Genomic DNA, 23,162 nt, shown 5'->3' on the forward strand with positions numbered 1-23,162 from the left:
GAACACAGGGGGCGGGGATTGGCAGCGTCGGGGCGGGGCCGAGCAGTGTAGAGGAAGGGACTAGGGCGTGGCCGAGCAGAGCGGTCGTGGCCTGGTAGAGCGGGCGCGGGGCACGGGGGACGAGATGGGGCCTGACGGAGCCGGAAGAGTTGGGCGGCCCCGACGGAGTGGGCGGGGCGCGGCGGAGCGGGCGGGGCCTGGTGGTGGGCGCGGCCGGGCGGAGGGGGTGGGGATTGGGAATGGGCGGGGCCTGATTGTGAGTGCCAACAATGGGTATTCCCGGGTGATGCGGAGATGCCGGTGTTGGATTGGTCTAAACACAGTAAGAAGTTTTGACAACACCAGGTTTAAGTCCAACCGATTTATTTGATAGTAAACTCACAAGCTTTTGAGGTTTCCCTCTTCATCAGGTGACTGGAGAGTTCTGGCCTCAGACAGAGTATGTAACAGCACCGACAGTTTACAGATTACTGATCAGAACGATTCAGAGAGCTTCTAGTATCATCAATACACTGGGTAAGAACTTAGCAGCAAGGTCACAGGGTCTTTCTGGTTGTATCACAGCTTGGTATGGCTCTTGCTCTATCCAAAACCACAAGAAAAGTTGTGAATGAAGCCCAACCCATCACTGAAACCAGTTCCCATCCATTGACTCTGTTTGCATTTCTTGCTGCCTTGCAAAACCAGCCAGCATAATCATGCACCCCAGACATATTCTCTTCCACCTTCTTCCATTGGGCAAAAGATACAAAAGTCTAAGGACATGTACCAACCAACTCAAAAACAGAGGGACGGCAAGTGACTAGCACTGCTGTCTCACAACGCCAGGGACCTGGTTCAATTGCAGGCTTGGGTCACTGTGTGGAGTTTGCACATTCTGTGTCTGCGTGGATTTCCTCTGGGTGCTCTGGTTTCCTCCCACAGTCCAAAAATGTGCAAGTCAGGTTGATTGACCACGCTAAATTGACCCTAAGGTAAATACATGGGATTACAGGAATAGGGCCTGGGTGGATTGTAGCAGGTGCAGACTCAATGGGCCAAATGGCTTCCTTCTACACTGTAGGGATTGTATGATTCAATGAACTTCAGACATTTGAATTGACCTATCTCGCATCTTTCTCTACACTCTAGCTTTGATTGTAACACTACATTCTTCGCAGTCTCTTTTCATTCTCTATGAACTGTGTAGTGTGCAATGTCTGTGTAGTGCGCAAGAAACAATACTTTTCACTGTATACTAATACATGTGACAATAATAAATCAAATCAAATCAAAATGCAGCATGGGAGGCAGTGGCATCAGTCGTGTGCCAATGCCCTCATTCAGTGCTGCAAGAGGATGAATGATCTCCTTCCTTCTATTAGGGTAAGTCACCCTACTCATTACTCTCAACTCACCCACTCACATCCACACAGATCTCACTCAGTTCCAGCTCAAAGGACACCATCATTCACTACCCTACATACACACCTTCATCTCCCTGGGTTGTGTCCTCATCCCAACTATGATCCTACTCAGCACCCACCCATGCCAGGCATCTTTATCATACATCCTGCTTACACTCTCTCCATCTGTCTTCATGCTGGATAAGCTGGCGCACAACAAGAGGGAGTGATCCCAGACAGGCGGTGGGATGCCCAAACTGTAGATCCTCACAGACTTCGAAGAGCGAGCACTTCAGCCAGCTATTAAAGACAGGGACCAAACCTGTGCTCATGCTGAATGCAGCAGCAATAGACCAATTGAGGATCCAGCACTGCATCAGACAAGCATGCTGTGAGTGTTTCTCAGGATATTGCCATGCACTGATGACCTCTATTTTCTTTTGTAGGCACATCTGGGAGCAGCCTCAGGAGTCCACCAGCCAAGTCATGAACACTAGGTCAGAGCATTCCTGACATTGATTTTTCTGTGCCCTCAGTGGGATATCCATCACAGTGCTCACCCATACCCACCACCAGTACAGATACACACAAGTCGGTGGGACCTAGTTTCGGAGCAGCTTCAGGTTCACTTAAAAGTGGACAAATACCCAGGTCTAGGTGAATTGTGCCCCCAGCTATTGTGGTAGGCAAGGGACGAAATTGCATGGGCTTTAACCAAATTTTTAATTCCTCCCTAGTCACCAGACTGGAGGACTGGAGAACAGCTAAAAGCCAGGAAACTACAGACCAGTGAGTCACGTCTGTGGTTGGGAAACTATTAGAGAAGATTCTGAAGGAGAGAATCTATCTCCATTTCGAGAGGCAAGATTTGATCAGGGATAGTCAGCACGGTTTTGTCAGAGGGAGGTCATGCCAAACAAATTTGATTGAATTTTTTAAGCATGTAACCAAGTGTGTGGATGAGGGTAATGTGGTTGATGTAGTTTACATGGATTTCAGCAAAGCTTTTGACAAAGTCCCAAATGGGAGACTTATCAAGAAGGCAAATGCCCATGGGATACAGGGTGATCTGATAAAGTGAATTCATAATTGGCTTAGCGGTAGGAGACTGAGAGTGATGACAGATGGCTGCTTTAGTGACTGGAGGCAGTGACCAGTGGCGTACCACAGAGATCTGTGCTGGACGCCCTATTGTTCATCATTCATATAAGTGACATAGATGACTATGTGTGGGAGTAGGATCAGTAATTTTGCCGATGATACAAAGATTGGCCGGGTAGTTAATAGTGAAGTTAAATGTCTTGGGTTATAGGAAGATATAGATGAGATGGTCAAATGGACGGATGGGGCAGATGGAATTTAACCCTGAAAAATGTGAGGTGATACACTTTGGAAGGAGTAATTTGACAAGGAAGTACACTGTAAAAGGTCTAACACTGGGAAATTCTGAAGAACAAAGGGACCTTGGCGTGTTTGTCCATAGATCTCTGAAGGCAGAAAGGCAGGTTAATAGGGTGCTGAAAAAGGCATATGACATACTCGTCTTTATCACTCACCTCCTTGACTACTTGGATTCACTACAGTTTGCCTACCATCGCAACAGGTCCACAGCAGACGCCATCTCCCTGACCCTGCACTCAACCCTGGAACACCTAGATAAAAGGTCAGACTCCTATTTATTGACTAAAGCTCAGCCTTCAACACTATCATGCCCACGAAGCTCATCGCCAAACTCCGTGGCCTGGGTGTCGGCATTACTCTTTGTGACTGAATCCTGAACTTCCTAACTCACAGATCACAATCAGCAATGATAGGCAACAACACTTCCTCCACAATCATTCTTAATACTGGTGCCCCACAAGGCTGTGTTCTCAGTCCCTAACTATATTTCTTATACACCTATGGCTGTGTGGCCAAATTCCCCTCCAATTCAATTTTCAAGTTTGCTGACAACACCATCGTAATGGGTCAATCTCAAACAATGATGAGACAGAGTACAGGAATGAGTTAGAGAATCTAGTGAACTGATGCAGCAACAATAATCTCTCCCTCAATGCCAGCAAAACAAAGGAAATTATCATCGTCTTCAGGAAGCGTAATGGAGAACATGCCCCTGTCTACATCATGTGAAGATGCCAGTTGGACTGGGGTAAAAACAGAATGAAGTCTCACAACACCAGCTTAAAGTCCAACAGGTTTAGTTGTAGCAAATGCCACAAGCTTTCAGAACACACTGTTCACCTGACAAAGGAACAGCGTGTTTCGAAAGCTTGTGGCATTTGCTACAAATAAACCTGTTGGACCTTAAGCTGGTGATGTGAGATTTCTTCCTGTCTACATCAACAAGGACAAAGTAGAAAGGGCTGAGATCTTCAAGTTTTTAGGTGTCCAGATCACCAACAACCTGTTCTGGTCCTCCCTTGTCGACAGTATAGTTAAGAAAGCCCACCAACGCCTCTCTCAGCAGACTAAGGAAATTCGGCATGTCAGCTATGACTCTCACCAACTTTTACAGATGCACCATAGAAAGCATTATTTCTGGTTGTTTCACAGCTAGTATGGCTCCTGCTCTGTCCAAGACCACAAGGAACTACAAAAGGTCATGAATGTAGCCCAATTCATCACGCAAACCAGCCTCCCATCCATTGACTCTGTCTATACTTCCCGTTGCCTCGGCAAAACAGCCAGCATAATTAAGGACCCCACACACCCTGGACATTCTCTCTTCTATCTTCTTCCATTGGGAAAAAGATACCAAATCTAAGCTCACATACCAACTGACTCAAGAACAGCTTCTTCCCTGCTGCTGTCAGACTTTTGAATGGACTTGCCTTGCATGAAGCCGATCTTTCTTTACACCCTAGCTATGACTGTAACACTACATTCTGCATTCTCTCATTTCCTTCTCTGTGAACAGTATGTTTTGTCTGTATAGCATGCAAGAAATGATACTTTCAATTGTATGTTAATACATGTGACAATAATAAATCAAAATCAAATCAATTGGGATCTAGATTACAAAAGCATGGAGGTCATGATGGAGTTGTATAGAACTTTGGCGAGGCCACAGCTGGAGTACTGAGTGCCATTCTGGTCTCCACATTGTTGGAAGGATGTGAATGCACTCGAAGGGGTGCAGAGGAGATTCACCAGGATGTTGCCTGGGATGGAACATTTAAGTTATAAAGAGAGGTTGGAAAGGCTTGGGTTGTTTTCTCTGAAGCAGAGAAAATTGAGGGGCAATCTGATTGAGATGTTCAAGATTATGAGGGGCATGGACAGGGTGGATAGGGAGCAGCTGTTCCCCTTAGCTGGAGTCAGTTATGAGTGGACGCAAGTTAAAAGTGAGGGGTGGGAAGTTAAAGGGGGAATTTGAAGAAATTTGTTTTTACCCAGAGAGTGGTGACAACCTGGAATACACTGCCTGGGAGGTTGTTGGAAGCAGGGTGCCTCACATCCTTTAAAAAGTACCTGGATGAGTACTTGGCACGCCATAGCATTCAAGGCCATGAGCCAAGTGCTGGCAAGTGAGCAGGTCAGGGCCTTTCATGTGTTGGTGCAGACTTGATGGGCCAAAGGGACTCTTCTGCACTGTAGTATTCTATGATTCTGTGATAACGTTCACAAACTGGTGAGCACATCACAATGTCCAATCCACAGCAGGGAACAACAAGGACATCCCAGGGAACTAGCACTCAGAGGGTTGCTGGAGGCCGGAATCTGCTGAGTCTGAGTCAGATGACAAACCTCTAGACTTCTGTCAATTTCTGGAGCTCTAGAAATATGCTTGGCAGAATCAGGAGGAGATGTCGGCTGTACTCCTCAAAATGCAAGGCTCTATGCGGGAGTCTGTTTCCCCCCCACCCCACCCCTTGATTCACCCCCTCGACTCACCCAGTTCTTCTCCAACTCACCCGTCTCTCTCTACACCCCACCCCCAGGCTTCCCCACCCAACGCAAATGGGAGGAATAAATCCTGGCTGCATCACATCTGTAACTTGGAGTGAAGCTTGAGTTAAGATGCCTGGCAAGTAAAATCATATATTTTACCATTAGCCCATGAGTCTTGTCCATAAACAGAATTTAACTGTAACCTAGATAAGTTTGCTTGAGCAGAATTTCATGCACAACACGTGCTCTCAGGCAGAGAAAAGGTCGTGATTCCCAGTCGTTGCTGAGATTGATTCAGTTAGCGGTTTATGCTAACTCGTTACCTAAGTGCCAGCCAGTGTAAACTGTGGCCACATTGTGTACAGCAGATTCCATGTCCAATGCAGCCTGACATGGACCCTAAAGGCAGCCTGCAGAGGCACCCCTGGCCAGCTCTGGTGGACACAGCAGCCAGCAAGAGGACAGCAATGTGCTGAGGTCTCCACACTGTGCTGATCCCAACACAGAAATCACTCCCTCAAAACCCCAAAACAACAACTCAGCTCACTCCCTGAAACTCCCAACTCCTCATGCATTCCTCTTTTATCCTGCCCTCAAATTTAACAAGTAAAGAAAAGGGCTGGTCCACCTGCTGTGTTTCCCGTGTGCCGAATTGCAAGGGACACATAAATTGGTCAATTGGGGATTTAATTGTATCAACATGGTGGCACAGTGGGTAGCACTGCTGCCTCACAGTGCCAGGGACCTGGGTTCAATTCTGGCCTCAGGTCCCTGTCTGTGTGGAATTTGCAAGTTCTCCCAGTGTCTGCATGAGTTTCCTCCACGTCCTCTCGTTTCCTCCCATAGTCCAAAGATGTACAGGTTAAGTGGATTGACTATGCTAAGTTCTCCCTCAGTGTCAGGGGATCTAGAATGGGGAGGGATTCTATGGTCACTCTATGGTTCTATGGTCAACTAGCATCATAATTGTTGATGGGTGCATTGCTGATCTGTGTCTCTGTCTGCCAACTGAAATATTGTGTGAGTATGTGATGACATCAGGATGTGTGCCAAACACCATCACGCATTGTTTAATGTGCTTCAGGGTCGGGCGTGCACCTAGCAGAGATAAAATTTTACGCCAAAGTTACTGAGTTTTTAAATTCACACAATTTATGGCACAACAGAATGAGAAAACTCGGAGAAAGGCTTTGACAAATCAGCAGTCTGTGGTGGCCTCTTTATTCCTTTAGCTGCAGCATCAAAGACTGGCAAAAAGATTTTCAAGATTTTAGGATATAATATGATGCTTAAAATGTTTAAAGGAGAGTTAAATTTTTGATAAATTGGGCACCTTGCGTGCACAGTAAGCACTTTTTTAAAACTCCAAACTAAGTTGGAGTACTGAGAAATAGGTGCATTTTGAAGCACTATTTTCTGGATACAAAGTGAAAGCCTTCTCCCCATACGGACACATCACAAAGGAGTTCAGAGTTGATTCAATCCAGTAGTAATTATGGCCCATTGTATTCCGTCTTTGTTGACTGACCAGCTGGTCCAACTCACCAGTGCAACTCTTACGAGAATAGGCCTGTCAGTGGGGGCGAAGAATCCATTCAGTTCCAGATAACCCTACAAGCAGTCAAAGTGATGACCAGTCTTAGCCACACAAATGATATGATAGCCCCCATGCTAATAGGGTGTCTGATTTTTGCTGGTTAATATAACAGCAGTATCTGTACACACAATTAAATGCTGATTTTAACCTTGTCCAGCTGGTGGAATTGGAGTGGGTTCAGGTTGGATGTCTGTTGTTCACACTGCCTGATTTATACTCCATTGTTTGCCATGTGGCTGGCAGCATTTTGGTACATGAAACTTGAAAGTTGGGAAAAGAAACAGGATTTGGTGTAAACACCAGGATATGGAGTGACGAATCCCATGCACCATAGAAAGCATCCTTTCCAGATGTATCACAGCTTGGTATGGCTCCTACTCTGCCCAAGGCCATAAGAAACTGCAAAGAGTTATGAATGAAGCCCAGTCCATCACACAAACCAGACTCTCATCCTCCCATCCATAGACTCTGTCTACACTTCCTGCTGCCTCGGAAAACCAGCCAGCATAATTAGGGACCCCATACACCCCAGACATACTCTCTTCCACCTTCTTCCATTGGGAAAAAGTCTGAGTCACGTACCAACCAACTCAAGAACAACTTCTTCCCTAATGCCATCAGACTTTTGAATGGATTTAATTTGCACTAAGTTGATCATTCTCTACACCTTAGCTGTGACTGTAACACTACATTCTGCACTCTCCTTTCCTTCTCTATTAACAGTATGCTTTGTATAGCATGCAAGGAACAATCCTTTTCACTGTATGCTAAAACATGTGACAATAATGAATGAAAAAGAAAATTAAATTCTTAAAGTTTATTTATTGGTCACAAGTAGGCTTAGATTAACATTGCACAGAAGTTACAGTAAAAATCCCCTAGTCACCACACTCTGGTGCCTGTTCAGGTACACTGAGGGAGAGTTTAGCATGGCCAATTCACCTAACCAGCACGTCTTTTGGACTGTGGGAGGAAACCAGAGCACTGGGGGAAACCCATGCAGACACGAGGAGAATGTGCAGACTGCACAGACAGTGACCCAAGCCAGAAAGCATGACGTTGTAACAAAGTGGCACACTGAAAGAGGGCATATGTAAAAGGTTAATGGAAATGTAGTATTTTCATGACTTAGGGCAGAAGTTTACGGTCCTGTCACAATGGAGGCAGGGCTGGAAAATATGTCGAGCCCTTCAAAGGTCCATTGGCTTCTTCTGGGCCATGAGGTGGCGGGCAGAACCAGAAACTTCCACCCTTCGTTTATTGTTTAATTCACAACACATACAAATTTCTCAATAACAACTTCACCAGAAGTTAACTTTGAAATTAAAAGATCTTTTTAATTTCTTCCTGCTTTGTAGTTGCCTCCTTATGTTGTTCGTCATTGTGAAGCTTCGTTCTTAAGACCGTGCTTCTCCAATGGAAAAAGAATAAGTGCCTTGAGCCCATCCTGGTTGCTAAGAGCTTTAAGACAAGGTATTATTCTGATGATCCTCCTATTGACCTGTTGCAGTGACCTCATTATGCTGCAGCATGTGAGAAGACCAAATCTGAAACACTACTCTAGATCAGTACTCCCAATTGGTGGCAAGGTAGCACACTGGTGACCCATGACGATTCCTCCCCTATCCCCACCCTGCCAGGTGTGCTGCAAAAAATGATTCAAGGTGATTAACAATTAATGTTATCAAACTAAAACTTAGTGGTGGTCAGCATCTCCAAGACCTGATAAACTTCAGGCCTCCCACGCACTTGCTGGCTGGGAATGAGCCACAAATACGTGGTTTAGATTTCTACGTTGGTCAGACCCATATGTGTGATCAATAGGACTTGGAGCTGAAGATAAAGTCCCCATGCACCCACACAAAAAGGGCACAAGAACCCTGGAAGAAGTGAGAGAGACTGACGTTAAAAAATAGCATATGCTGTTCTGAAAATCACAATATTGAAACCATGCCAAGAACTTGTATCTGCAATTATGTTTAGCTAATGCCTAGCAATGAGATTAACATTATGCTGAGACTTCTGTCCTACACATCAGCTTTCTCTGTCTTTTTTAATGATGTTGCCATTTTTATCTCATTTTTTATTTTTCTACCTGTGGTACAGTAGTCAAAATATTAATAGCAAAATGCTACAGATACTGGAGAACTGACATAAGAAGAAAAAAGGCTCGACAAACTCAGATAATTGGGCAACATCTGTGGAGAGAAACAGTCAACATTCATGTTGATGGCCATTTGAAAATATTAAATCTTGCGCAAACTGGATAAATGATTTGTGACACTGAAGGATTTTTAGAGAAATCAAGGTTCCCTTTATACAGTTTACGTTTATATTGTATTTACATTTTCCAAGTCAATGGCTCAGATTTTGTGATAGCTAGGATGGCGTTGTGGCACAGTGGTTAGCACTGCTGCCTCACGGCACCAGTAGACCCGGGTTGAATTCCAGGCTTGGGTGACTGTGTAGAGTTTACACATTCTCCCAGTGTCTGTGTGAGTTTCCTCTGGGTGCCCCTGTTTCCTCCCACAGCCTAAAGATGTGCGAGTTAGGTTGATTGGCCACGATCAATTGCCCTTTAGTGTCAGGGGTATTAACAGGGTAAATAGGTGGGGTTACAGGAAAAGGGCCCAAGTGGGATTGTTGTCAGTGCAAGCTCGATGAGCCAAATGGCCTCCTTCTGCACTGTAGGGATTTTATAATAGAACTGAAACAAACAGTGCTCAGCATTATTATGGTGGAAATCAGATTTGTGGCATCCACACATGCACAGTAAAATATGGAAGCCCATGTTTCCCAATTCTCTCCCGATTTTCTGCCCACGTCGCTGCTCTCTTTTACAGCAAACACAGGCTGAAAATTGGCCCAAAAATGTCTATTGCTAGAGGACAGTTCAGAGAAAATAGGAGATGTGTCTCAAAATTTTTACATAGTACAATAACATATAAAAGCTTGGGAACCAGTGCTCTCGATGTGGATATACCGAAGTTTTTCATAAAGTAAGCATTGTACATCTAGTTCAATATTGAACTGTCCCAGTTATCATATTTCGTCTGCATTTCTAACTCCCATGTCAGAACTAAACTTACTCAATGCCCTCACTTGTATCATTAATAAAAACAATGAAGAGTAAACATCCCAACACAGGTTCTCATGGGAGTTTATTAGTGACCCATTCAGACCTACTGCCATTGATTACTGCCCTCTGCTGACAAGAATGAAACAAATTCACTTTACAGTGTGAAAACTATCCGAGATTTCTATGGAATGAAACCACACTCAGCCATACATCTATCTGCAGATGAAATGTTTATGACTCAACACCTCGCTCCCCCCATCCCACTTTCTAATCATCATCATCCATCCATCAAAAAAACCGTTAATCTCTCTATTTTACAAATTACCATCCCATCTTCAACCTCCCTGAACATGCTGTTGCCTCCCAAAAGTCCATCTTTCCTATAGACCATGTTTAAATTCCTCTAATTAGGTTTCCATCTCTGCCACAGCACTGCATCTGCCCTTACCAAAGTCACGAATGATTGTGACTCTGGTGAACTATCCCTCCTCATCCTTTGCGTCTGTCTGCAGCAGCTGCTCACACCATCCTCCTCCAGCACCTCTTCTCTGTCAGCCGCTTGGATGGGCTGCCTTAGCCTGGCTCCATTCTTACCCATCTCATTGTAACCAGAGAATGACCTGCAATGGCTTTCCTTCCCACCACCACAACATTACATCTGGAGTTCCCCCCCCCAAACATCCCAAGGATCTAGCCTTGACCCCCCTCCTATTTCTAAGCTACACAATGCTCTCTGGTGGCATAATCTAAAATAAAATTCAAGCTCCACATATACACTGTTAATAAGAAGCTGTACCTCACCAGCACTTCTGTCTCTGACTTTTCACGCTGCTTGTCCAACATCTAATTCTACAAATTTCATCCAGCTAAACATTTAGAACTGAATCCATCATCAAAAACTCCATCCCACAGCCAGTGATTTCATTCTTCCACTGTCTATGGCTGAACCAAACAGTTCATAATATATATGTCCTATTTGACCCCGAAATGAACTTCCAATCACACTGCTGCTCCAACACCAAGATCGCCTGCTTCCACCTTTGTATCATGACCTGACTCTGCCCCGCTTCAGTTCCTCCATGTGTTTGGTCCCTCTGTACTTGATAAATCCAGTACTCTACTGGCTAGTCTCCCATCTCTCACCCTCCATAAACTTCAGCTCATTCAAAACTCTGCTGCCCTTGTTTAACTTGCACCAAGTCCTATTCACCCAACACCTTAAGTTGGTTCCTAGACCAGTAACTCTTAAATTTAAAACCACTCAGCCTTGTTTTCAAATCCTTCCCTGGCATTACCAATCTCAATTTCCATAACATCCTCCAGTCACAAACTCCTCTGAGATCCATGCTCCAGCCCCAGTTGTGCATCCCCCATTTTAATCGCTCTGCAATTGAAACTGCAAAGGCCTTGCACTTTGGAATTTCCTCCCCTATGTCTTACCACCTCTACCTCATTTTCCTCTTTTAAGATTCTTTTTAACATTCATCTCTTTGACAAAGCTTTTGATCATCTGTCCTAATATCTTTTTACATGACTCAATGTCAAATTTTGTTTGAGAATACTTCTGTGAAATGTTTTGAGCCATTTTACTGTGTTAACAATCCTGGATAAAAAAAATGTAGGTGGCAATGTCAAGGAGAAATGGTGTGAGTAGAGGTAAGAGAGATTATATGGGAGGGGAAAGTTTAACAAGAGCAGGAGGTCAATGAATTCAGATTCATTGAAAGGACAAGGGGAGCCAAGATAGAGAGGTTGAGAGAAGAAAAGAGACACAATGGAAAACTCTAGGATTGACAGGGTGGATGAATCAGTGACAATGAGGATTTTAAAGGAGATATGAAACAGATGAAACGAAGTTCTTGAAGGAGGTGAAGGTAGCAAAAAAATAGTGGGAAAGGCACTATTGGTGTAAGGGTCAGATCATTACAGTGAGAGTTTAGACAGGTCAGGTAGTGAGTGAAAAGTGTAGCCTATTATGGGGAGTCCAAGAGCAGCCAAGAGAAAAAAAGAGAAAGGATTTAAGGTTCAGGGCAACAAGCAAAATGTAAATGGGAGTGGACACAGATGGAATTCAAATCACATAGTCATGACAGATATAATAAGAAGTCTCATGGCTACTCACTCACCTGATGAAGGAGCAATGCTGTGAAAGCTCGTGATGTCAAATAAACCTATTGGATTTTAACCTGGTGTTGTGAGACTTCTTACTGTACCCACCTCAATACAACACCAGCAACTCCACATCATGGTAGATATAAGGAGAGACAATAAAAAATGGATATTTCATACTTGTGAAACATGGAATATACCGTGGTGTGCAATAATATCCTGCCAGGTAACTTGCAAAATAATATGCTCGTACAGTAGCTTTCAGCACCAGCAAGCAGGATCTGAAATACTCCTGTACCACAGTATTAGTGAACTTTCTGACAAACATAACCTTTCAAAAATTGTTAATATGAATCTGGACATATGCATCATATAAACAGAATATGGCAAAGGAAATTGTTGATTACGGTGTTCCATTCATGAAGACATCTGTATAATAATCCACTTGACTTTGTTATGAGTCATGCAGTCCCCTTTACTGATGGAATAAATATAATTTTAAACAACTTCCTTTGCAGCAGTTTCTTTGCACTGTACTCAGCCCTACAATTAGCTAAATCTTTAACAAAAAGAATTGAGTTAACACAGTTAGAGAAATGCTCTGTTGTCTTTCTAATGACAAATGGATGGCAAAAGACCATGAAGATTATCATGTTAACCAGTGTTAATCCGGAAATGCTGATCATGAACTGGAGTCATCGAGAGACAAGCATCTGCTGTTTGTTACCTCCATTTGAACTGAGCTAAAATCAAAATTTATTGTGTTGTTTGTTAATCTGACTGAATGACTTGCATTTATCTAGCACCTCGAACATAGGAAAGTGCTTCAGACATTGAGACATGTAATCAGCAACAAATAGACAACAAACCAAAGGTTACATTTGCAGGAATGACAACAGTACAAGCTTTCTCAGAATTTTAAGAGGGATAAGGGGGAAGGGATTGTTGAAGCAAAGAATTTCAGATTGTGGACCCTGGGACAGCTGAAACTACATCTGCCAAAAGGCATAGCATGTTCCCAAGTAATCATATGAAAACGTCTTTCTAAGTTGCCCCTTGTTCTAATAATCCAGTGACTATTCCCTTGCTGCAGATTTGACAAACAATGGAAACAAGCTTTCACTATTTAATTTTGCAACATCTTCCATCATTTTTATTCTCTGCTGGGTTACTTTTCTCCATTCCATTGAAGTCAAATCCTTGTTTTTAACATTGTTATGTGTCCCTGTTCCCATAATTTAGAAATGATCACACTTTAGACTTAAAATGCTGGATCTTTGTCAAGTGTATTTCTTACAGCTCTGCATGTAGTTAGGGTCACTAACTCTTCAGAATTGGCCTGGAGTCTCCAGAAATGAAGATCAATCTCCAGGACTTTATGCAACTCTGGAGAAAAATCATTCTTACATTAAAAATATATTTTTTGTCCCACTTTTTCCTTGAATATTTCTTACCAGAATCAAAAATAATTGAAAATGGGGGGAAAGGCAGTTTGGCTGACAGTCCAACACCATCCAATTGGATAATGAGTCTTATTGCTTTTCAGTTGGTTGACTCTCATATGCTCTCTGAAATGGCCTAACAAGCCACTCAGTTCAAGAGCAACTAGGGAAAAGCAATAAAAGCTGGCCAGATAGCGATACCCATATCCCATGAACGAATATTTTAAAAATTGGTGTAGGAAGGCAGTGACACGTCACAGGATGAAAGTGTTGGCTGACTGATGGCTGGAGCTTGGCGGCAACTTATGTGATGAAACCTCCAGGAATACATTTGATCATAGTTAGCAACCTTGCACGTGGCTGGTGGACTGACCCAGCTCATTACTGCCGTGCAGCAGTAAAATGTGGATATACATTCTCATAACAATTGATTAATTGATAACAATTGATATTCTCATAACAATTCTCATAACAATTGATTAACAAGGACCTCGGGGTCCTTGTGCATGAATCGCAAAAACCCAGCTTGCAGGTGCAGCAGGTGGTCAGGAAGGCGAATGGGATGCTGGCCTTCATAGCGAGGGGGATTGAATATAAAAGTAGGGAGGTCTTGCCGCAGCTGTATAGGGCATTGGTGAGGCCGCAGCTGGAGTACTGTGTGCAGTTTTGGGCGCCGCACCTGCGCAAGGATATTTTGGCCCTGGAGGGAGTGCAGAGGAGGTTTACTAGGCTGATACCGGAGTTGAGGGGATTGAGCTATGAGGAGAGGCTGAATAAACTAGGCTTGTACTCGTTAGAGTTTAGAAGAATGAGGGGAGATCTCATTGAGACGTATAAGATGATGAATGGGATGGATAGGATAGAGGTGGAGAGACTCTTCCCGCTCAAAAAAGACAGTAGGACTAGGGGGCACAGCCTCAAGATAAAGGGGAGGCGGTTTAGAACGGAGTTGAGGAGGAACTTCTTCACTCAAAGGGTGGTGAATCTCTGGAATTCTCTGCCCGTTGAAGTGGTGGAGGCTGCCTCGCTAAATATTTTTAAGAAGCGGGTTGATGGGTTTTTGATAAGAGAAGGGATTAAGGGTTATGGGGAGAGGGCGGGAAAGTGGAACTGAGCCACGACAGATCAGCCATGATCTTATTGAATGGCGGGGCAGGCTCGAAGGGCTAGATGGCCTACTCCTGCTCCTATTTCTTATGTTCTTATGATTCCTTTTTTAACAAATAACATAACAAACAATTTCTTTGTAATTTCACCTTTATTCTAATGAATCTTTGCTGTGTCTTTGCAGTGATGGAGTGCCCAATAGTGCCATCCACTGTGACCTAACCAACCTCTACAGACATTCAGCAACATAGTAAAACACAGAATCTTATCTTACCTTCTTGATAGCCTTTCCCAGCTGCACCTACAGCCTTGAAGATCTATATATCCCACAGTGTATCTTACATTTCTTCACATTAACTGCATCTATTTGCCAATCTGTTCACCAGTCCGTGTCCTTCTGCAACCACCTACATTGCAGACTTGATGGGCAGAATTGTCTCTTTCTGCACTGTAGGGATTCTGTGATTCTATGATACATTCTTCCTCACAGTTCACCATGTTTCTTCATTAGGTATAACAACAAGTTCTAATACAGTTTCTTTGGCTCTTCTGACAAAATAATTCATGTAACAAGGAAGGAAAAGAGGTGTTAGAATAAATCCCAGGTACACAGCACTAGCCAAATCTTACAAATCCAAAATCAACCATTTACACTATTTGCACAGGCTTCCTGACAGACGTATTTCTAAATATGCAGCCTTATTCCCTTTAATAACAACATTTCAATTTCTTATTGCACATTTTTTGAAGCACATTAGGTCGAAATTTGTGAAACCAAGTGTAGATCCTTTGGTACAGTCAGCAAAAACCATTGGGTGGCATGGTGGCTAGAACTGCTGCCTCACAGCACCATGGATCTGGGTTCAATTCCCAGTTTTGATCACTGCCTGTGTGGAGTTTGCATATTCTCCTGATATGTGCATGGGTTTCCTCTGGGTGCTCTAGTTTCCTTGCACACTGGAAAGATGTGTGGATTGGCCATGCTAAATTTGCCCGTAAGTGTCAGGGGGACTAGCTGGGGTAAATGCATGGGGTTATAGGGACAGGGCCTGGTTGGGATTGTGGTTGTTGCAGATTTAATGGGCTGAATGGCCTCCTTTTGCTCTATAGGGATTCTATGTCTCTATATCCTAACAGGAGAGCTGCCTGTAAATTTTCATCTGTTTGAAATCTCCTGAAGTGACTTCTCTTTCTGTCCTGCAGACTTAGCGTGGAGTCACCCAAGTGCCTATCTTTGGCCCCTTTCTATTTCTTGCCTGTTTGCTGTCCCTCACTGACAATCATCTGAAACCCAAAATGTCAGGATTTACTTGGAATGAAAAAGTCATTGCAGCACTGAGTGGGGTCATGCAGCCCATGAATCCATGCTGGATCTCCACTGACCCATCCAGTCAATCCCATTCTTAACTCTTACAGTCCTGCAAGTTTATTTCCCTTAAGTGTCCATCCAATTTCCTTTTGAAATCATTTTTTGTTTCCACTGCCACCAACCTTTTAAGCAGCCAGTTCCAGATCATTATTACTCACTGAGTTAAAAATTTCTTCCTCACATCCCACCTGCATCTCTTGTCAAACCTTAAATCTGTCCTGTATTCTAACGGCACTTAACTCTACCTCACCACATCCCTCCTCAACAAATCTTTCATTTGTCCTGTTGCTTGTCCAACATCCAATATTAGGTAGGGGGCATGATCTTATCAGCTGTTCATGCCCTACTGCCCTTCTGCCACCGCAAGCATGGATAGACAGTTTGGCATGAACAGCTGGAAAATTCTGCCCAAAGTTTCTTCCAATTAAATATTGGAAAGACCAAAGTCATTGTTTGTGGTTAATAGCACAAATTGCTTTCCCTAGCCATCGATTTAATCCCCTGAGCTTGAACCAGACTTGACAACTGTGATATCTTATTTCACCCTGAGTTGAGATTCCTACCTCAACATCATCACCCATCGTCAAGGCTGCTTACTTCCACCTCTGTAATATTGCCCATCTCTGCCGCTCCCTCAGGCCATCAGCTGCTAAAACCATCATCTGTGCTTTGGTTACTCCAGATGTCATCACTCTAATACTCTCTTGGTCAGATTTGCATATTCTGCCCTGCGTAAACTTGAAGTCATCCAATTCTCCACTGTGCTTGTTCTGTAATTCACACCAAGTTCCCATTCACCATTAACCCTGTGCTCACTGACTACATCTAGCAATGCCTCAAATTTAGGATTCCCAAATTTGGTTTCCAATTCCTTCATATCCATATTTTTCCTTCTGTTTTTAACTCCTCAAGCTCCACAATCCCCAAGATCTCTGGCCTTACAGTCTCTGTATTCTGTCATCCCACTATTGGTGAGCTCTCTGCCTCTCTACTTCCGTCACTTTATAAAAACTTTATCAAACCTACTTCCAAGACCAGCCACCTGTCCTAATGTGTGTGGCTTGTTGTCAGATTTAGTTTGATAATTCTCCAGCGATACAATTTTGGATGATTTATTACAGTAAGAGTGCTATCTAAATACAAGTTGTTATCGCTGTTACCCTCTCTGAAAGTTCACACATTCTATCTTTCTGTGGACTTCAGTCATGACTTTAGTCTTCAGCTGAGGAGTGTTTGAGGATGATGGATAATTTGTCCAGTTGTAATTAAGTTATCACTTTTAGCAATGTCATAAATTTTGGGAAGGCGGTGGCGTAGTGCTATTGTCACTGGACAACTTTTCCAGAAAGCCCAGGGTAATGCTCTGGGGACTTGAACATTTGAATCCCACCATGGCAACTGATGAAATTCAAAGTTAATAACATTTGGAATTAAATGTCTGATGATGACCATGATTGCAAAAACCCATCTGCTTCACTAATGTTAGAGAAGGAAATATGCTGTCCTTACCTGGTCTGGACTACATGTGACTCCAGACCCACAGCAGCAAAGTGTTTGACTCTTAATTGTCCTTAGGAATGGAGAATAAATGCTGCCACAGCAATATCCACATCTCATGAGCAAAAAAAAAGTCTTTTTTCCACATTTCTAATAGGATTTTTTTTGTATAAGTGGCTTCCTGATGACAGTGATGCATTGGCATCTCTACTGGCAGGAGGCTGTAATTACACAGTGGCATGTTTACATGGGCAGCAGCCATCTTGGATGTAGACACAGAAAGGCAGAAAGTACACAGAACTAAAGATTTTTAATATATTACAGATGTTAACTCCTCTGCATTCCCTTCACCCGTGTGCTCCAATTTCCTTTTTTGAATTAAATACATCGGTCACAGCCAAACCTTTACAAATCCATAAATAAATTAAGCAAAATACTGTAGATGCTGGAATCTGAAACAAACAGAGAATGCTGGAAACATTCAGCAGGTCTGCCAACAACCCTGAAGGGAGAGAAGTTTTCTCTTTCTCCCTACAGGTCCTGCCAGACTTGCTGAGTTTTTCCAGCATTCTCTGTTTTTTTCACAAATCCATTCTGATCAATCCATGCTTCATTCAATGTTCACCAATGTACTCCTATAGTACAGACTCAAAAAGCTCATCAGTAACTGGGTTACTACAACTGGTTTACAATGTTCTGGTGTTTATCCTGTTTGACATTGTTATGCACAATTTCTGTTTCCAAAAGTTTTGAAAATTATGATCAGTGCCTCTGGAAACTGTTCCTAACCTCCGGGAGCCATACCCTGTACAGCTGGTACCATTTCCACAATTGCTTGCGCAATGGGTAGGATGGATGGGGAGTGTTTCCCAATGTGGAGGCCAACTGGAAATCTCACGGTATCCTGTGGCCCCAATGTCATTATTTTTGCAGTTGGGGGTTTCCAGATTTGTCTGTGATTCCCTCCACGTACCTACAAATGACCCTTGCTGCCCCTTCACGTGATGCCTTCATCTGCATCCTGTTAGCAGGATGCAAATCAGTTTAATGCCAGCCTGTAACAGAAGTCGTGACCCGCCATAGCTAAAGTTTATTTATTAATGTCATAAGTAGTCTTACATTAACATTGCAATGAAGATTCTGTGAAAATCCCCTCGTCGCCACACTCCGGCACCTGTTCAGGTACACTAAGGGAGAATTTAGCATGACCAATGCACCTAACCAACATGTCTTTCGGACTGTGGGAGGAAACTGGAGCACCTGGATGAAACCCATGCAGACACTGGGAGGGTGTGCAAACTCCACATAGACAGTGACCCAAGCCACAGATTGAATCACTGTGATGCTGTGCCGCCCACAGTGTCAGAAGATCCCGCTGCCGTTTTTTTGCCGGTGTGAAACTGATCTTTGGATTTCGTGCCAAATCCTCTGCCCATGCGCCGTCATCCCACAGGGAATGGGAGTATGGAAATTCTGCCCCTATTTACAGGCACATAGCAGCCAATTACATTGTGTTCAGTACCAATATAAAATGTAGAGCATCGTAAGAATATCATGATAGGGGTGAGAGGATCATGACTTAATCATGATGTTATGTTGTGAACATTAATCTGGCAAAAGGTATGTATTGTACAGCATCTGAACTGATTTTGATTTGATTTATTATTGTCACACGTATCAGTATACAGTGAAAAGTATTGTTTCTTGTGCTATACAAACAAAACAGAATGTAGTGTTACAGTCATAGCTAGGGTGTAGAGAAACAGCAACTTAATGCAAGGCAAGTCCATTCAAAAGTCTGACAGCAGCAAGAAAGAAGCTGTTCTTGAGTCGGTTGGTAAGTGACCTCAGACCTTTGTATCTTTTTCCCGAAGGGAGAAGGTGGAAGAGAGTATGTCCGAGGTGTGTGGGGTCCTTAATTATGCTTTGCCAAGGCAGCGGGAAGAGTAGACAGAGTCAGTGGATGGGGTTTTGGTATGAAATGGTACCACATGAACATGACAATAAAATTTGCCCCTGCCTGCAGTTTACAAATTGAGTGAAAACCAGTCAATTTTAATTTGGGTTGATGTAGTCCGAGCATACATTTATTTGTGTGATAAATACAGTGGATGGCATGGTGGCACAGTGGTTAGCACTGTTGCCTCATGGCATCAGGAACCCAGGTTCAATTCTGGCCTTGGGTGATCGCTTGTGCAGAGTTTGCACGTTCTCCCCATATCTGTGTGGATGTCCTCTGGGTGATGCGGTTTTCACCCACACTCCAAAGATATGCAGGTTAGGTGGATTGGCCGTGCTAAATTGCTTCTCTGTAGGGATTCTCTGATTCTATGAGCAATTCTGGAACAGACCACAAGGAGGCAGCATGTATTAACAGTCCAGGAAGTGAAACAAAGTTCTTTGAAATGCTGGCTGTGTTCCAAGATTCATTTGTGTAATTGCATTGTCAGGACGGGAGCTAAATTTGGGTGAAGTGATTCAGTGCATTTCCACCAATTCCAGCAAAAATGCATGTAAGCATTTAAAGCTTCTTTTTCCCGAAATAATTTAAACAGTATACTTCGAAAAAATAACCCTGCTGAAACTATAGAGTATGGACACCACGTCAGCTATGTTATATGAGGAAGACACACTGGGAGGTTTGGATAATATTATCATGTCAGTGAAAAGACTTGCATTTGTATAGCACCATTCATATGTTCAAGACATCCCAAACTGCTTCACATTCGATTGAGTGTCATAGAATCCTACAGTGCAGAAGGAGGCCATTCAGCCCATTGAGGCTGCGCTGACAACAATCCCACCCAGGCCCTTATTACATAAGAACATAAGAACATAAGAAATAGGAGCAGGAGTAGGCCATCTAGCCCTTCGAGCCTGCCCCGCCATTCAATAAGATCATTGGCTGATCTGAAGTGGCTCAGTTCCACTTTCCCGATTTCTCCCCATAACTCTTAATTCCCTTGCCTACCAAAAACCTATCTACCCGCGTCTTAAATATATTTAGCAATGTAGCCTCCACCACTTCAACGGGCAGAGAATGCCAGAGATTCACCACCCTTTGAGTGAAGAAGTTCCTCCTCAACTCTGTTCTAAACTGCACCCCCCCTTATCTTGAGGCTGTGCCCTCTAGTCCTGCTGTCCTTTGAGCGGGAAGAATCTCTCTACTTCTATCCTATCCATCCCTTTCATTAACTTATACGTCTCTATAAGATCCCCCCCTCATCCTTCTAAACTCCGAGTACAGACCCAGTCTATTTAGTCTCTCTTCATAGTCCAACCCTCTCATCTCCGGTATCAGCCTAGTGAACCTCCTCTGCACTCCCTCCAAGGCCAAAATATCCTTGCACAAGTGTGGCGACCAAAACCGCACACAGTACTCCAACTGCGGCCTCACCAATGCCCTGTACAGTTGCAGCAAGACCTCCCTGCTTTTATATTCTATCCCCTTCGCTATAAAGGCCAACATCCCATTCATCTTCTTGATCACCTGCAGACTGGGTTTTTGCGACTCATGCACAAGGACCCCCAGGCCCCTCTGCACCGTAGCATGCTGCAGCTTTTTGCCCTTTAAATAGTAATCCCTCCTACTATTATTCCTGCCAAAGTGGATAACCTCACACGTGCTAACATTGTACTCCATCTGCCAGGTCCTCACCCACTCGCTCAGCCTATCTAGATCCCTCTGCAGACTTTCCACACCCTCCGCACAATTTGCTTTTCCACTTATCTTTGTGTCATCAGCAAATTTTGTCACCCTACACTTAGCCCCCTCCTCCAGATCATCTATATAAATGGTAAATAGCTGAGGCCCCAGCACCGATCCCTGAGGCACTCCATTAGTCACCAACCGCCAATCAGAATAGCACCCATTGATACCAACTCCCTGCCTCCTATTAGAGGACCAATCCTCTATCCACGCTAACACCTTATCCCCAACTCCATGCCCCCAACCTTCTGAAGCAACCTTTTGTGCAGCACCTTATCAAACGCTTTTTGAAAAATCGCAAAACACGACATCCACCGGTTCCCCTCTGTCTACCGCACTAGTCACATCCTCATAGAATTCCAATAAATTCGTCAAACACAACTTCCCCTTAACGAATCCATGCTGCGTCTGCTCTATCAAACAATTCTTCTCTAGGAGCCTCACTATTTCTTCTTTGATGACAGATTCAAGCATTTTTCCAACAACAGACGTTAAACTAACCGGTCTATAATTCCCTGCCTCTTGCCTGCTACCTTTTTTAAACAGTGGCGTAACATTAGCTGTTTTCCAATCTTCCAGCACTTCCCCGGAATCCAGCGAGGTTTGGTAAATAATCACTAAGGCATCTACAATCACCTCTGCCATTTCCTTCAGAACCCTGAGATGCATTCCATCCGGTCCTGGGGACTTGTCCACCATCAGTCCCTTCGGAGACAAATGCGATTGCTGGTGGGTGTGGTCTATATGCCCCCAAATAATAACTTTGGAGGTGGGGCGGGCTATAAACAAGCAAATAAATTATGCGTGCAGAAATGGAACGGCGATAATTATGGGGGATTTCAATCTACATATTGATTGGTTGACCAATGTCGGACACGGTGGGCTTGAGGAAGAGTTCTTGGAATGCTGCCGGGATATTTCCTTGAACAGTGTGTGACAGAACTGACGAGGGAGCGAGCTATCTTAGATCTGGTGTTATGTAACAAGGCAGGTAGAATTAGAGATCTTGTTGTGAGGGATCCTCTTGGGACGAGCGATCATTGTATGGTTGAGTTTTTGATGCAGATGGAGGATGAGAAAGTAGGGTCCCGAACCTGTGTCCACTGTTTGAACAGAGGGGAGTACGATTGGATGAGAGAGGAATTGGCAAATGTAGATTGGGGGCACAGATTGGTCGGTAGGACTGCTGAGGAACAGTGGAGGATCTTTAAGGAGATCTTTTTCGGTGCTCAGCAGAAATATATTCCAGTGGTAAAGTAGGAATGTAGAAGGGATAATCAGCTGTGGTTATCGAAGGAAATAAAGGAGAGTATTAAGTTAAAAGCTGATACTTTTAGAGTGGCTAAAAGTAGTGGGCGAGTAGAAGATTGGGAGAGGTTTAAAAATCAGCAAAGATTGACTAAGTTGATGAAGGAAGGATAGACTATGAAGCTAAACTAGCACTAAATATAAAAAAGGACAGTAAGAGTTTTTACAAATATATAAAGAGGAGGAGGCTAGCTAAAGTGAATGTTGGACCCTTAGAGGATGAGAGGGGGGATTTAGTGGTGGGAGATGAAGAAATGGCGGAGGCCTGAAATAAGTTTTTTGCCTCGGTCTTCACAGAGGAGGACGCAAATAGTTTGCCAGGTATTAAAGATAGAAGGATGGTAGGAGTTGAGGGCCTGAATGTGATTACTGTCACTAGAGAGGTAGTGCTTGTAACCCCACATATTTTACCCTGGTAATTCCCTGACACCAGGGTCAATTTAATATGGCCAGTTAATCTAACCAGCATATCTTTGGACTGTGGGAGGAAACCAGAGGAAACCCACACAGACATGGGGAGAACAGTGACCCAAGGCCAGATTTGAACCCAAGTCCCTGATGCTGTGAGACAGCAGTGCTAATGACTGTGCTACCGTGCCGCCATGAGTATTTTGGAGACACAGCAACCAGTATGCACAAAGCAAACCTCCACAAACAGTAATGTGATCA

This window comes from Carcharhinus amblyrhynchos, chromosome 14, assembly GCF_965287045.1.
Source record: "Carcharhinus amblyrhynchos chromosome 14, sCarAmb.v2.hapA, whole genome shotgun sequence".
Lineage (NCBI taxonomy): Eukaryota > Metazoa > Chordata > Chondrichthyes > Carcharhiniformes > Carcharhinidae > Carcharhinus > Carcharhinus amblyrhynchos.